Here is a 15714-nt window from a genome sequence, read left to right as displayed (position 1 = left end):
CGGCGTGCCGCGACACCGCATGCATAGGCGATTCCATCACACCCTGCCACCTCCCTGTCTATCTTAGGGGTGTGGCTCTGGGGTTGCGTGCGTCCTATGGTTGGAAAAACAGAATGTCCGCATTGCGCCTGTCAACCAAGCGCACTGCATGCGTTAGCGCGAGGCCGAGCAGGGGGGTGGGAGGGGGGTCGTGACCCCCCTCCTCACCCCCCTGCGAGGCCGAGCCTGGAACGAGCCGGAGCAGGCGGCGACACGGCGTGCTGCTATGCCGCATGCGTAGGCGAGTCCGTCAGACCCTGCCGCCTCCCTGTCACACCCTGTGCGCCTGTCAACCAAGCCAGGGTGTGACGTGGGATTGTTCCGTTGTAGCCAAGTGAAAAGATTCGCCAAGTGGAGGAGGCAGTTTGACTCGGGCTAGCCGTGGTAGTGTTCTTGATTGGCTGGAAAAAATAATCGTCGAAGCGAACCGCGATGCTTTATTGGCAGCACATCTTCGGTTCCGTACCGAACTGCATAGCGGACTACATTCTTTTTAGGTGAGGGGGTACTGGACTTACTTTCTAGTTGTGCGTCGTTGGGCTTTGTTTGTGAGAATTTCTTGGGTCCGTTGGGCTGTAAGACGCATTGGGCCCAAGTCGGCCTGTGAGAACGGCTGGTTCCCGGTGCGCTGTGTGTTCGCTCTAATGCTTAGTCCCACCTCGCCTGCGGAGACCACGCTCGACCTATTTATAATTGCTGGTGGGGCGTCTCTATCGAACTCCTTTGGTTACTTGTTTGGGCGCTTATACACGGCGCTCGCTGCTCTATGCTCTCTGACCTGTGGGCCCATGTGTGCCCGGCCCCATGCATTGTGGCTCTGAACGACTCGCCTATTGTGGGCGTAGACCTATTACGGGACTGGCTGGGGCCTAGTTGCACCTGGGTGGTCAATTTTTTTTCCTTATTTGAAGCATTTTTTCTTTTGGAGTATATATATATATATATCGTGGTAGTACAAATGATGTCATTTGTTCAGCTTGCACCAACGTTGAGTACTGCACTGCGCGTACCAAGTCTGTGTGTTGTGCACTGCACGAAAGTTGCTGCGGCCCCTCTCGTTCTACATTTAAGCATGTACTGCACTTCATGTATACACTTTGTGAACTGCCTTATATTTGTTCTGTGAACTGTATTCACGTTTGCTTAGAATCGTTTGTGGATTATATTTTTTTATAAATATTAGTATTAATGTTCTTTTTCTATAATTACTATTGTGGACTTCATGTGGACACATGTGTACTGCTTATTTTTACCATTGTGAACTGCATTAACCTTTCTTTTTTAGGTATGAGTTGTAGTCAGATTACTTAATTTTTTTGTTTAACGTTTGTTTTTGAATATGTTTTGTATGTGTGTAGTATGTTTTTGTATTACACATTAAATTTTTCAAAGTTGTCTGGATACTTGTTCTAATACAAAACTAAGTTCAGCAAAAGCAAATGATCAGAAGCAAACTGACGATACATAAGCAAACAACAGAAAGAAAATTTGATGATAATTCTAAAACAACATTATTTTTACAAAAGAAATGTTGGATATGAAGCAACAGACATAATCAAAAGCTTGCAGACATGAAACAAAGATCAACACAACCACTAAAGTAAAATGAAACTAAACATAGCCCTGATTATTTCTAGTTGCTGTATTGGATTACAACCTTGTTCTTCTTCTTCTTCTTCTTTGCTTCTTTGTCTCTTTTTTCCATGTCCAGTCCCTTTATGACATCATAGATGATTCACCCTGACTCATATGTTGCGAATGCATCTATTGCTGCATACTTGATAAGCTTTTCTGGCAGCGGGCAAAATCCCCACAGAGTATGGTCCTCCTTGCGGTTAATTTTTTTCTTCATGTCATGGTAGTGAATGTCTATCATCGTGCCGACAACATTAGCCAAAGAGTCAAACTTCTTTTTATTGTATGGGTCTCTCCATTCCACCTGAATATCAATGTAGTTGTCAGAGTTGATCCCCAATCCAGATAGCTTCAGCTTGCTTTTGTCTCCTTCAATGGCAAATCTGACGAAGGTGTACTCACCATTCATGAGGAATTTGTCTAGTTCCATTGGCCTGCAAGATGTTTGTATAGACTGAATATAGTTTATTTTCTTAGAAATACTAATGTTTTTTTGTTTTTTCTGAAACTCAAGTGCAATATGAATACCTGAATCTGTTGCAGTGAGTAGCTGCTAATACTTTGTTCAGCATAACTAGTAAATCTGATAATAGATTGCATAAACAATGCATGTTTTGTGCATGTTTGCATTCTTGAATTGAATTTCATACATGTTTTGTATAGTAATGCTTCAGTTTTCTATTGTTCAGTTAAATAATTTGTATTTGGTAAAACAAAATAAAGATGCGTGTATCGCTAGATCATATAATTCAAGAATTGAACACATGAGTTACATGGAGCCAGATGAAAACTGTCAATGAATTCCTATGCCATGCTTTTTAAAAATGAGAACCAAAGTTTAAATAATGGCAATTGCAGTGAAGAAAATTTAAAATCAATATTGACAAGCAATAGTACAGATTGATAGTTATTCTGGCCTGTCTTTAGCTGCAAAGATGTGGTAGACAAGGCATTCTTTTTCTACGCATAGCTGGAGCACTGCTGCCCACTGTAGCTTCACGTAGTGCGTGTACTCGACATCAACGCCGACTAGTTTGATGGGCATTCCGCCGAGCTTCCTCCTGAGCGTGGAAAGCATCTTGTTCACATCTTCACCCTTGCTTGTGCAAACGACGTGGAGCTTGTGGTTGCCGTGGAGGTCAACGTCGTGGAGCTCCCTGGTGTACTCGCGGCGCTGCTTGTACAGAGGTGCATCCGCCATGACTCTCCTCTGCTCTCTCGTGTTTGTTCTGGAGAGAGAGGTTAGTGAAAGGAAATGTGGAGAAGAAGATGCAATGGGGTTTTTTTTTGGGGGGGGGGGCGAAGCAGTTGTGTTTTCTCCTCTGCTCTTTTCTGCTGCCCTTGACAGGACGTGCGAGGGGTGGAGCGGGGTGGTAGCGTGGTGGGGCTGTGTTTTTAGTTATGTGGCAACTGCAGAGAGGTTCTGCTATGAGGAGGCTGTGTTAGTGCGTTGGAAATCCGAAACGTCGTCGCCTCTTTTTTCGTGACTAGTTCAGGTATGCACGCAACAGTTAGAAAAATGTGATGATTGTGTTTTCGGTGAATTTTCCTAGTAAGAGCACTTCTTCGCTATCAGAACATAACTGCATATGTCCACATAGTGTACTGCATGGTAGTGAAATTTATTCTTCGTACACTGAATTATATCTGATCAGGATTCACACAGATGTACGCACATTTAGTTTTTTGACGGAGTTCTTTCTTTTTTTCTCTTTTTTTGTTTTTTTGATGGTAATGCAACTTTTGTGTGGATGGAGGGTGGTGTGGGTAGGGGTGTCGGACTGCTTTGCTTAACTAACAGGGCTGCATTCTTCATTTTAGCCATACTGCATTACAGTAGAAAGAGAACTGCATTCCAGAAAAAAGAATACTTCGTGCTTCCACGTGGCGAACTGCATTGTTGTACGTCACGGACTGCATTTGTACGTTTACTTGGGGCTTCCTGCATTTTATTTATTAATAGCGAACTGTAGTTTCTCATTTGTACGCACATTTTTGTTGTTGTTGTTATTCAATTAAAAAATGTTTCTCATTTTTCTTTGATGTTTTATTTTTGTACTTATTGTTTTTTAGTGGGCCGTGTTGGGCCTGCGTTCGGGGAGTGAGGACGCATTGGGCCCAAGTCGGCCTATGAGCATGGCTGGTTCCCGGTGCGCTGTGTGTGCGCTCTAATGTTTAGTCCCACCTCGCACACGGAAGGCGCATCCGACCTGTTTATAAGAGCTGGCGAGGCAGCCGTATCGAACTCCTCTGGTTACTTATTTGGGCGCTTATACACAGCGCTCGCTGCTCTATGCTCTCTGACCTGTGGGCCCATGTGTGCCCGGCCCCATGCATCGTGGCTCACAACAACTCGCCTGCCGTGGGCGTAGATCTACTACGGGACTGGCTGGGGCCGGTTGCACCTGGGTGGTCATTTTTTTAATAGTTTCTCTCATGTATTTTTTCCAATGTAGGGGTGTGCACTGCTTAGTAAATCATTCATGCACTGCATTGATCAGTATCCTGTACTGCATGTGCACGCATTCCGCACTACACATGTTTGCGCTACATTTTTGTGCACTGCATGGGTAGCATTTTTCTTTATTTTTTTCCTCTTACTTATCCTTTTTCTAGTGTACGGGTGTGTACTTCTTTGTTGGCTCTGTGTGCACTGCATTCGTCATAGTCCTGTGCTGCAGGTGTACACATTTTGCACTGCGTGCATCCTTCTTTGTGCCAAAGTTGTGACTACTTATATCAACACCGCGGACTGCATGACTTACATTTAAGGAGTGCATCAGGTGCACTAATTCTGCCAAACTTGTGCACTGCGCGAAAGTTCTTCTCTTATGCTTCATTTTGAGCATGTACTGCACTTCATGCACACATATAGTGAACTTCCTGATATTACTTTGGAGAACTACATTCACTTTTATTTAGAATGGTCTACGTATTATAATTTTTTAGAAATAATTATTTAATGATCTGTGGTTAGTTCGTGGGAATTGCTGCAGTCAAAGTACAACTTTTTGGGGGTCCTTTTTCTTTGGTAACATAAGCCTTTATTGATTGTCCTTCATTCTTGGTAACATAATTTTCATTAACTCCCCTTTAATTTTCAGTTTTGACCTTTTTGCATTCCTCTTCTATAAATGTAGGCCAACTTCTACCCTTCCTTTGTAGTTCATTTCTCCTCTAGCCGCAACTTCTCTCCTTTTTCAAGCCTCTCTTTATTTTTTTCCTTTTCTAGGTTTTTGTTGCGATGGCTCCAGGCCCCTGCTCGAATCTCTCCTGCTGTGGCCATGGTTGTGGTGTGCCGATGCACTGCGATTGCTCAGCTTGCTCGCAGGCCCGTCGTGCTCGTCGTGGGGGCAAGGTCTTATGCCGAGCTGGGCGAGCGGAGCAGCTTGCATATGGCACAGTATTCACAGAAGGATTGGATATGGGCCACATCAACATTGCTGCGTTCTATTCCGCCCTGCTTCGCCGTGGCCTTGGCCGCACAAGTCCTTTTGTCCATCAGCTTACGCCAATAGATGTGGAGACTCACTACAAGATGGTATTTTTCGCTTGATCTGGTTTTTTCTTTGTGTTTTCTATTTTTTTTGTATAATTCCATACTATTCTGAACTTCTAGTTTTTTAGGAACGCACATATTTTGTTTTATTGAAGTGTACTGCACTGTGTACTTATATCTTGTTTTTATTTTTTTGCTTGTGTGCATGGAGCTCGTGTTTTAGTTTGCATGGTTACAATATGTGAACTGCTTAGATATTAGATGAGCACTACTAGTTTCCACAATTTTTCCCGCTTGGACGGTGTGTACTACATGCAGGTAGTCTCAAGAACTTCATGATACTTAGAAGCGTACTGCTTGTTTGCAAGTTCTGTACTGCATATTAGATTGTGTTTAATCTATACTGCTTGTTGGACTGTTCTACACTTCATGTAGCTCGTGTCTGTACTGTGTGTATGTTTTTACTGGTCTGTGCAAAGTATGAGAATGGTGCTGCTAGTATTGTCGCCAAACAGTTTTATTTTTTTGCAGAAAATCCCCCAACGAGCTATTAGGTATCTCCGGCTCAAGAAGAAGGGAATTCTCCAAGTTGTTCTTGGTAATGGACACTTTAAACCAGCCAAGTACCGTGTAGGCGTTGACGGGCGGCTGTGTCTGCAGAAAGGATGGAAGGAATTTGTCATTGATAGTGGCCTGAATTTTGAGCAAGTTGTTGTCATCAACTTCTTTGAACTCGAGGAGCATACGGTTAGAATCACGTTTGACGTGATTGGTTAAGGTTATGAGATTGATTTGTAATAAGTACTTTTGCGTGTCGAACGCTTCATCTTTTTGATGTGTTTTGTAATAAGTACTTTTGTGATCTGAACCGCGTCAATTATTATTCAGAACTTCGTGCTGCCAAGTGAGCTAACTTCATTTTTTACATGGTTTTTGGATCAAAATGTGTCAATGTTTACTCTAGACTGCTATATATATGGTATACTATATACACCATTTCTCTTTACATGGTTTAGTTGAATAACTCATAGTGAGCGGGAAATTTGTGTTTACACAAAATTTAAACTGATACATAAGTCGTACAGATAAGCAAACTGCTATGTATATGATTAATTTATTGAAGTTCATCTATTTGGTCGTTAACCTGCTGCTTCTCCGTGGTGACTGGAGCGTGTCTAATGTCGCACTTTCTTTTGTTTTCCGTGGCGGTGTTGCTGGTTCTTGTCTCTGCACCGTTGTGTTTGTAGCCCCTCGCATGCTGGTTGATGGCGGCTTTTGTTTTTCAGCACTGTGAACTGCATCCTTCTTTGCTCCCCGCGTGCTGGTTGATGGCTTCTTCGTTTTCCAGTGATGTGAACTGCATCCTTCTTTGCTCCATGCGTGCTGGTTGATGGCGGCTTTTGTTTTCCAGCGCTGTGAACTGCATCCTTTCGTGCTCCTACCTTGTTTTTTGAAAGTGGTGTTGTTCTCGGTTGTTTCTGTACAGCAGCATTCCCTTGTGGTGGTCTTGTTGGCATTGTTTCTTCATGTTCTTCGTCCTCTTCACTCTCTTCACTCTCTTCTTCCTCTTCCTCCTCTTCTTCATCTGTTTCTTAATAAGGCACTCCTTCTTCAGTTTCTTCATGTTCTTCGTCCTCTTTACTCTCTTCTTCTTCCTCCTCTTCTTCATCTACTTCTTCATAAGCCATTTCTTCTTCAGTTGTGTCACCATCTTCTTCTTTGATTTCATCTTCTTCGTCTTCCTCATTTTCTGATCTTGTTCTTTTGGGGCAGGTTCTTGAATTGTGTCTCTTCCTCTTTTTGCAGATGCTACAATGTCTCGGTTTCGTCCATTTCTTAGTGTTGTCAGTGGAATTTCTATTTGGTTGTGCATCGCCATGTCCTCATTTTTCTTGTTCATGTCTTTTTGTACATGTCCTGGAATTGTGGCCGTTGATTTCATTACATGTCTTGCACCTTCTTATTCCCACTGGGTGACCATCACTGTCCAGCTCAGGCTGTGGCTTACTGTTTTTGTCATCATTTTTCTCCTTGCATGCAACCTTTTTCTGGGTTGCGTCGCCCCCTTTCTTCCTTCCTCTTGTGTTTGAAACAGAAGGTGGAAGAATTGTTTATTTTTTGATAGCACCAGTTGCGTTGTGTTCGGTATTTTCTACTTGCTCGGCATTATTGTCATGCTGGGATATCTCTGCTTGCTTTAGTTTTGCTTCTTCTTCTTCTTCTTCTTCTTCTTCGTTGAGCACATCAACTTCCTCAATCAGTGCCCTCATACCAGACAATGCTCTGTGGCACCTAGCGTTGGACCTTGTCGCTCTGTTTGCAAGGTCCATTGCTGTTTCTGTCAGCAATTTTCTACGGCAAAAAAGCGAGCTTCCATCTGGTGCTGTTTGTTCATAGTCTCTCCTATCAAACATTGCATTTGATCTTGCATTATGGGTGTATCTTTTCATGATGTACACCTCAGGAATCTTGAGTACTCTCAAATGAGAAAGCATGCATAACACATGGACGCAAAAGAGCTGTGCAGACAACACATGATTTCTTTGTTTTGTAAGTGAACTGCATGAAATTAATAAACACATATTTTTTTGTTATTTGTTCATTTTAAAGAAGTGAATTTCATTTGGTTTTGTGAATTACTCATGCATGTGGACTTTTCAAGTTCAGTAAGTGAGCTTTCGTGCATGACTATCAAAAACTAGAATTTTTTTGCTAGGAGTCGCACCTGTGTGTCTCCAGAGTTTGCACTCACGTTCATAGACACCTTTCTTTTCATCGGCGACCACTTGGAAATTATGCCTTGCCCAGTCAAATGCATCCGATCTGTTGTAGTGGTGTACGAGATACTTTGTCGCGTTCTCAGGGCACCGTTCTGCTCTGAATGCAGTGCTACGGTAGAGTTTTCTTTGAAATCTGCAAACAGTGCCCTTGTATACACTTTTGATAGCTGAACTTCGAACCCAAATTGGGTTGTTGTCTTTACCTGTGACTACATGATCAGAAATGCACTGTTACGAACCAGAGAAATGAAAAAATTGTTTGTTTTTAGTTATATTTTAGTTGTTTTTGATCGACATTTTGTTTACCTCATTTGCTACTATCTCTGCGTGCTCGACGGCCTTCCTGGTCTGAATGCACTTGTCTACCTGCTGAGCAAACAGATTGAGATCATGCTTCTCTTTGACAAATTTTTTCTTCAGTATGCGGTTCATGCTCTCGCTTCTCTGCGCGGAAGTCATCCGAGCACAGAAAATTTCCATGTAGTAAGCCGAGATCCACTCGTGCCTGTCATCCCACAACGAATTCATCACTTCGTCGTTTTGCAAGTTGTATCTCTGAATGAGGTCCTTCCATGGTCGTTCAAATTCTGACGGCATTAGTGGGTGGTTCAACACTGCATTGAGGTCATCCTTGAGTTTCTCGTGCGCCTTATACAACAAGGCGAGGTGGTCTTTGTACTTCTTCATGATATGCCACCGACACAACTTATGCAGTGTATCTGGGAGGATAGTTTTTAATGCTGCCTTCATTGAAGAACACTGGTCTGAGAAGGCAGAAATAGTGTTTTTATTAAGTTTTTTTGTGTGTGTAAGATAGATGGAAGAAATACAAGTGTACCAAACAAACATAAGTATACAGGTGTTTTTTTTGTACCTGTGAGCATGCAGATTGGCAGTTTGTTGTTCATACACCTCAGAAATGTTTTGAAAACCCACTCGAACGACGATATTGTTTCATCTCGCACGAGGGCAACAACAAGTATGGTGCTCTGTAGATGATGGTTCACTCCCACGAAGACTCCTAGCGGCATGTGGAATTTGTTAGTTTTATATGTCGTGTCAAATGTAACGCAGTCTCCAAAATCTTCATACGATCCTTTGCAACTTGCGTTGGCCCAAAAGACGTTTCTTACACGGTTATCTGCATCAACGTCATAATCATAGAAGAACTCTGGGTTTATCTTCTACATCTTCTCGAAGAAATCCAGAAGTTTCTTGACGTCATCTTGGGAATCTTCTCGGGCAAAGTTTTGTTTCCTGCATTTTCAAACGCAATGCAAACTCATCTCATCAAACAAGAAATAATTACCGACAGAATGCTCAATTGATATGCTCTGTGATGTGCTTAGTTGTTTACCCAGTCGCGGCTAGTATGTCCCATGTACTGCAGACCACCGGACATACGCGACAGCATTGACATCATCTGAGCGTGTGTGTGGTTGTCCACTTGCATGTCTTTCACTAACTAGTCTATCACTAGTAAGCATGCACGTGCAACGCACGTCTCAAACAAAATATGTTTACATGATATAATACTAAAATGATTTTTACAGAAAATTCAGATCGCTACTAAATGTTATCATGTCACTCAAATTGTTTTTTCAAAAAGTGTGACATATTTGTGATCCAACACACATATCATAAACATGTCTTCACATAAAATTCACTGTCACATAATAATTATATTATAATTGCTACAAGAACATATTCTAAAAACCGCAACTAAGCATGTTTTGAAGGTCCATCTTTTGAAGCAATGAAGGTCCATCTATAGATGCGATCAATGATGCTTCGTTCAATGTATGGGATATTGTTTTGAGCTTCATTCTCTTCGTACTTTAAAATATGCACAAAAAATTGCTTCCTCAGTTGAAAACCATCCTACATTGGCATTATACAACATTGTTATAACAAGTTGTATGTGCAATGTGTATACAAATAAGCATGGTGTAAATAGTCACCTGGGGTATGGGAAAATATAGCTTTCCATCGCACAATGAGTGCATGTAATTAAAAACCAAATAACCAGACAAGGCACTGCATATATGAAATAAACACATAATGTGCGTTGAATGAATCAACTAATATTGTAATGCGTTTAAAAGAATCATACCAGTGTGAGTTTGTTGGAGCATCATGAACTATGCATTCCCATTTAGAGATATCATCCTTGAATGTAGGGTTTGCAACTTCAAGCGCAAGGTTTAGATTGTCGGCCACGGTTTTATGTACATTCTTTCCGAAAGTAGGTATTGGTATCGGATCGAAAATTGAGACAACTTTTCTATTTTGATCCAAGACAAACAATAGAAATAACCCAAACATATACCAAGGCAATAAAATCTGCAATGATGAAATAGTTTAGAAATACATAGAATATTAATTAAGACCAAGTAAAGCACTGTTACAAATGAAAAAAATCTTACCATATCACATTGAGAGATATGATAGTCATTACTGTCAGGCCAGCTATGGAACAACCGTTTCAATGTAGCAATTTCCATATGCTCACGATGACTTGAGTCTCGTGCATAATGGAACATGGACTAAAGTACGAATGAGAAAATATTAGTGCAATGAGAAAAAAATGTAGTACGTGATTATAGTAACTTACACAAAAGTTCAGATCCATATAGTGAGATGGAATGTCTCTGAGAAGCTGGACTTCGTGGCGCGCTAGTATTCGCACAGCCATATTAGAGCAATGAATATCCATGTATTCATCATTGCTTAATATGTTTTTAATTTGTCTCAAATTTAAGCTAATAGGGTACGGATCAGAGCTTTTCACCCATTCTCTCCTGTAAAATCTGTAAATTATAATGACATCAGAGTAATTTGTTGGAATAGAAAATGAAATAAAAAATATGGCTTACTCTAGTAGAGCGACATCATCAACCATACTGATGAACAAGCAAAGTTCATCTATTAAATCATCGTTTGTTGGGTTGACAGACGGTGAAAGAATAAATGACCGCGAGATGAGCTCAACTTCTGTTGATGTATTTGATATTTTGAAATTCTCAGGGGGTCTATCCAGAATCATACATTCTGTGGGATCTGTGTTGTTATCGTCCTCTTCCATGTCTCGATTTCTTATATTATCATCATTCAATTCTGAGTCCACTAAAATGACAGCTAGTTTTGTTCTAAAATCTGTCATATGTTCCTACTAAAACAGTAATAAGAGTTAAATAGTGATACAACATAGAATAAATATAATGATACACAGTAAAAAATACCTGTGTAGGAATGTCAGACAACATATCTCCAGTGAAGTACTCCATAAAATTTACCATCCACACACCACAAGATGACCTACATGATTACAAATTAAAACTTAAATAAACTCAATCATTTTTAATCAAATTTATAGATATTTGTATAAAACAACTTTTAGAATCATCAAATGATCATGACTGAAACAAGCCGTGATGAAAACAAAATTTTCACAAACTTAGTGAACCGGACATGCCCTATGAAATATAATGTGTATTTAGATGATCTAATACAGTATAGTGTATTTTTGTTCGGACAACGCCACACTCACTCAAAGCTCAGTCAAACTCCCACCGCCCCTCATTTCTCCTTTCCTCCCCATTCTTCCCTCATTCGTGGCCACGACATCCCCATCCACAGGCGGCGGCCCGGCGATCTGCTCTGCGCCGCCCCTCACTCCTCCTGGCGATGCCGGGGCCATCCACCGCGTGCGCTCTCCTCTTCCTCCCCATGGCCGCCTTGCTCCCCATCATCTACGCCCACTCTGGCAGCCCCCAACCCTAGTTCTCTCACACCCCGTAGGGAGAGGAGGAGTGAGGCTTCTGGGCGAGGAGGTGCTGCTGGGCGAGGAGGCACTTGATTTGCGTTCGCTGGCGCTGGATCCGCGTGCGCCGGCGCTTGATCTGCTCCGTCGTGGCTCCGGCGACCTTACCCTGTGGCTCCGGGACAGGAAGGCTACCCCGACGACATACAGCTCCGCCCCCTTCTCCTCTCCTCTTGGATTTCTTCTTCTTCCCTTCCCTGAGATGGTGTTCGTGCTGGGCTGCAGGAGACCTCAACACGCCAATGGATGCAGCCAGCCTCCAACTCACCACGCACCTGCACCAACTTGATGCAGGGAGAGGAGGAGTGAGGCTTCTCTCACGGGATGACGCCCAGCCATGGGGCAGTACACTACAGGAATCAACTATTTTGCCGTCTGCCACGGCGGACGGCAAAGGCATGAACGGCGGACGGCAAAAGTATAGTTCCATCATACATAGCAAGTTCAACATAGAGGCATCCAACCATATATATTACAATAGTTTCATCCAACGATACATGCATAGTTCAACGATACAAAAGAAACAGAGAAAGGGATAAGGAGCACTCCATCTATGCAAGCTTTCGTCAAGTGAATGAAATCTGCAAAATGAAAAATAAGAAAGTTAGAAATAGGTGACTAGAATAAGAAGACTAGAACAAGAAGAGTAGAACAAGAAGAAGACTAGAACAAGAAGAGTAGAACAAGAAGAAGACTAGAACAAGAAGAGTATGTCATTTATGAGCTAACTTACATGAAATGGATCATATATGAGCTAACTAAGTTGAAATGGGTCGTTTATGAGCTAGCTAAGGTGAAATGGATCATTTATGAGCTAACTTAGTTGAAATGGGTCGTTTATGAGCTAACTAAGGTCAAATGGATCGTTTTTGAGGTAACTAAGGTGAAATGGATCATTTTTTAGCTAACTTAGGTGAAATGGATCATTTATGAGCTAACTTAGTTGAAATGGATCGTTTTTGAGCTAACTTAGGTGAAATGGATCATTTATGAGCTAATTTAGTTGAAATGGATCTTTTTGAGCTAACTTAGGTGAAATGGATCATTTAAGAGCTAATTTAGGTGAAATGGATCGTTTTTTAGCTAACTTGGTGAAATGGATCGTTTATGAGCTAAATTAGTTGAAATGGATCGTTTATGAGATAACCTAGGTAAGATGGGTCATTTTGGAGTTAACCTAGGTGAAATGGGTCATTTTAAAGCTAACGTAGGTAAAATGGATCATTTAGGAGCTAATCTAGGTAAAGTGGGTCATTTTTGAGCTAACTTGGATGAACTGGATCATTTATAAGCTAACCTAGGTAAAATGGGTCATTTTAGAGCTAACTTAGGTAAAATGGATCGTTTATGAGCTAACTAAGCTAATTATGCAATTTTTGACATAAGTAAGCTAAGTACAGATCGTTTTAGAGCTAACTTAGGTAAAATGGATGGTTTTGGAGGTCAGTAAGCTTATTAAGTCATTTTGGAGGAGAAGAAGCTAAGTCTAGGTCATTATGGTAAGCATTGGAGGAAATAAAGCTATGTCTAGGTCTTTATGCATGTGTTAAGCAAAACACTAGATAAACTTACCAAGATCCAGGAGGTGTAGGAGCGGGCTGGCTCGTGTCGGTAGCTGGAGAAGGATCGTGCGATGCTTGTCTGGAGTTACGCTGCACCAAAGATCATTTCCAATGTCTTGTTAGCATGATGACACTCAAATGTTAAGACTAGCAAGTAATGTCCATTCAAATTAAACTCACCGTGGTCCCAGGAGCAATCACTGGCATCGGCGGAGCGGTCTGACCGGTCTTCTCACACACAGACTGCACATTTGGTTTTGACGACTCAGTTATACTAGTTACTAATGAGACAAACACTACATGAATGTTTTGGCTAATCTGCAGAGAAACTTACCACAAGGAGCTCGTACATGGCCCTTGCCTGCATGTCATTCCGTGCCCTCTCCTCCTCCATCATCTTTGTCGTCCTCTCCTCCAACTCCCGCTGCCTCTCCGCCGCCTCCGCCAGAAGTTTCTCCGTTCTATCTCTCTCACTCTGTATAGCAGCCTGCAACACCACTCACATGACCATTTGTAATCATTGATGGAAGCGCACACAATGTAATGGAGAAAGATAACTGAGTACGTATCACTAACCTTGATGGCGAGTTGCACTGGCCGTTCACGAGGCCTTATCTCAGGAGCGGAGCTCGACTGGCGTGCCTTGATCTCCGGGAGAGTGCTAGGACAACGGATAAGTCCATCTCCAATGGCTATGGAGCCATGGGACCTCCCGCCACCAGATATCATCACCAGCTCTGGATCAATGGGACCCTGGCTCGGGTTAAAGTCCTCCCCTTTCCTCGCCTTCCCCTCATCTCTATATCTCACGAGCTTGTTGTGGGAGGAGATGTTGCTGAAGTTGTTTGCATCATCGAGGTCAGACTGAGAGAAAGCCTTGACTTTCTTGAAAGAGGCAGTGTGGGCCATGGCATACAGGTCGTACACCTCTGGCACCTTATCCACCTTATTGTGGCGTGCCTGAAAGAGAGAAACAATGTAAATTAGTAATTAAAGGGCTCAAGCTAGCATGATGAATGAATTACATGAATCATGAAGCAAACCACATACCCAGTTGCGCCCGAACTGATATAAGTTGGAGCTGCCTTGATGGTGTGGCACACCTTCCATTTGGGCATGTTTGTCCTTGGCCTCGTTGTGGAGGGCTAGCCATTCTTTTGAGCACCACTCAATGACCAACACCTCCCAACAATCCATCCGATCCGCACACCATCTCGGAGGCACCTAAGTTAGCAAATAGAAACTTGAGCGCTACGGCTAAGAATTACTAAATGAAGGAACTTAAGTAGAAGGCCTTAAGAATTACCTTCATGTACTGCTCCTTACTCAGGAACTTATCGCGGCACGCCGGCTTGGTCTTCTTGATACCACGCAAGGCGTAGTAGTCTCGAACAGCCTGCACCCGAGCCTTGTGCCGTAAGTTCTGGAGTAGGCGCTTGCAAACGTTCTCGATAACATGTGCCGCGTCCTCCTCGTATCCCTCCTCACACCTGTAGAATGTCTACAATCAAATGAGACAATATTGATTAGTACAATTAATAACTAGCTAGTTGAAGATTTTTAAATGTGTAAAGGAGAAATTACCCAGAACTTTCTGATCACCATGTCTGCCCTCGTGTCGCACACGACACCGTCGATAATCTCATCCGGCGGGGCCGGGGCAGCCACGTAGTGCTCCCAGCTCAATCCAAGCTCTGGAAGCCGACCCTCACCAGGCAACGTGACAAACCCCGGGAAGTTTTGCCGGCAAAGAACTCCAAGGACGGAGTTGGGCCGGCGGACACTATGATGGTGGTCCCAACCCCTGCAGCATGACAAGGCCAACACATTAGTTATTTGAAGAAACGTGAATGCAGAAGGTACAAAAATATTAAATGCACTTACGTACCTCTCCCCATCAGGGAAAATCAACCACCTCTGCTCGTGGGTCGCCGACACGGACGGGAGCCGAGTAGCACCACGCTGGTAGACGGTGCCCCCCTCCTCCTCAATATCAGTCGGCTCCCCGCCATCATCAGCATGGCCACTCGGCTCCTCGGGCTGATCCGGCCAGGTACCCCATCCGGACGTGTGTTCCTCCGGGGTCTCGTGGGCCGAAGGCTAGTCGACCCGAGGCTCGTGGGCCCAAGACCCGTGGACCGGAGGCTCGTGGACCAGAGTCCGTGTAGCCTCCTCCTCGGACGAGTCCACCCTAGCAGTCACGTGCTCGGGTGAAACAGCTGGGGGTGGCGGCGAGGAAGGCGTCGTAGCAGTCACCCTACCTCCTCTCCCGCGACCACGTGCCCCACCTCCTCTCTTCCTACCTCGTCCCCTGCTGGGCACCGCGGTCGACGAAGAAGGGCCCGGCGGTGTGGCCATACTGTCCAGCAACGCTCG

This window comes from Triticum aestivum, chromosome 2D (assembly GCF_018294505.1).
Source record: "Triticum aestivum cultivar Chinese Spring chromosome 2D, IWGSC CS RefSeq v2.1, whole genome shotgun sequence".
Taxonomy (NCBI): Eukaryota; Viridiplantae; Streptophyta; class Magnoliopsida; order Poales; family Poaceae; genus Triticum; species Triticum aestivum.
The sequence above is the reverse complement of the archived record's forward strand: the minus strand, read 5'-3'. Positions refer to the sequence as shown.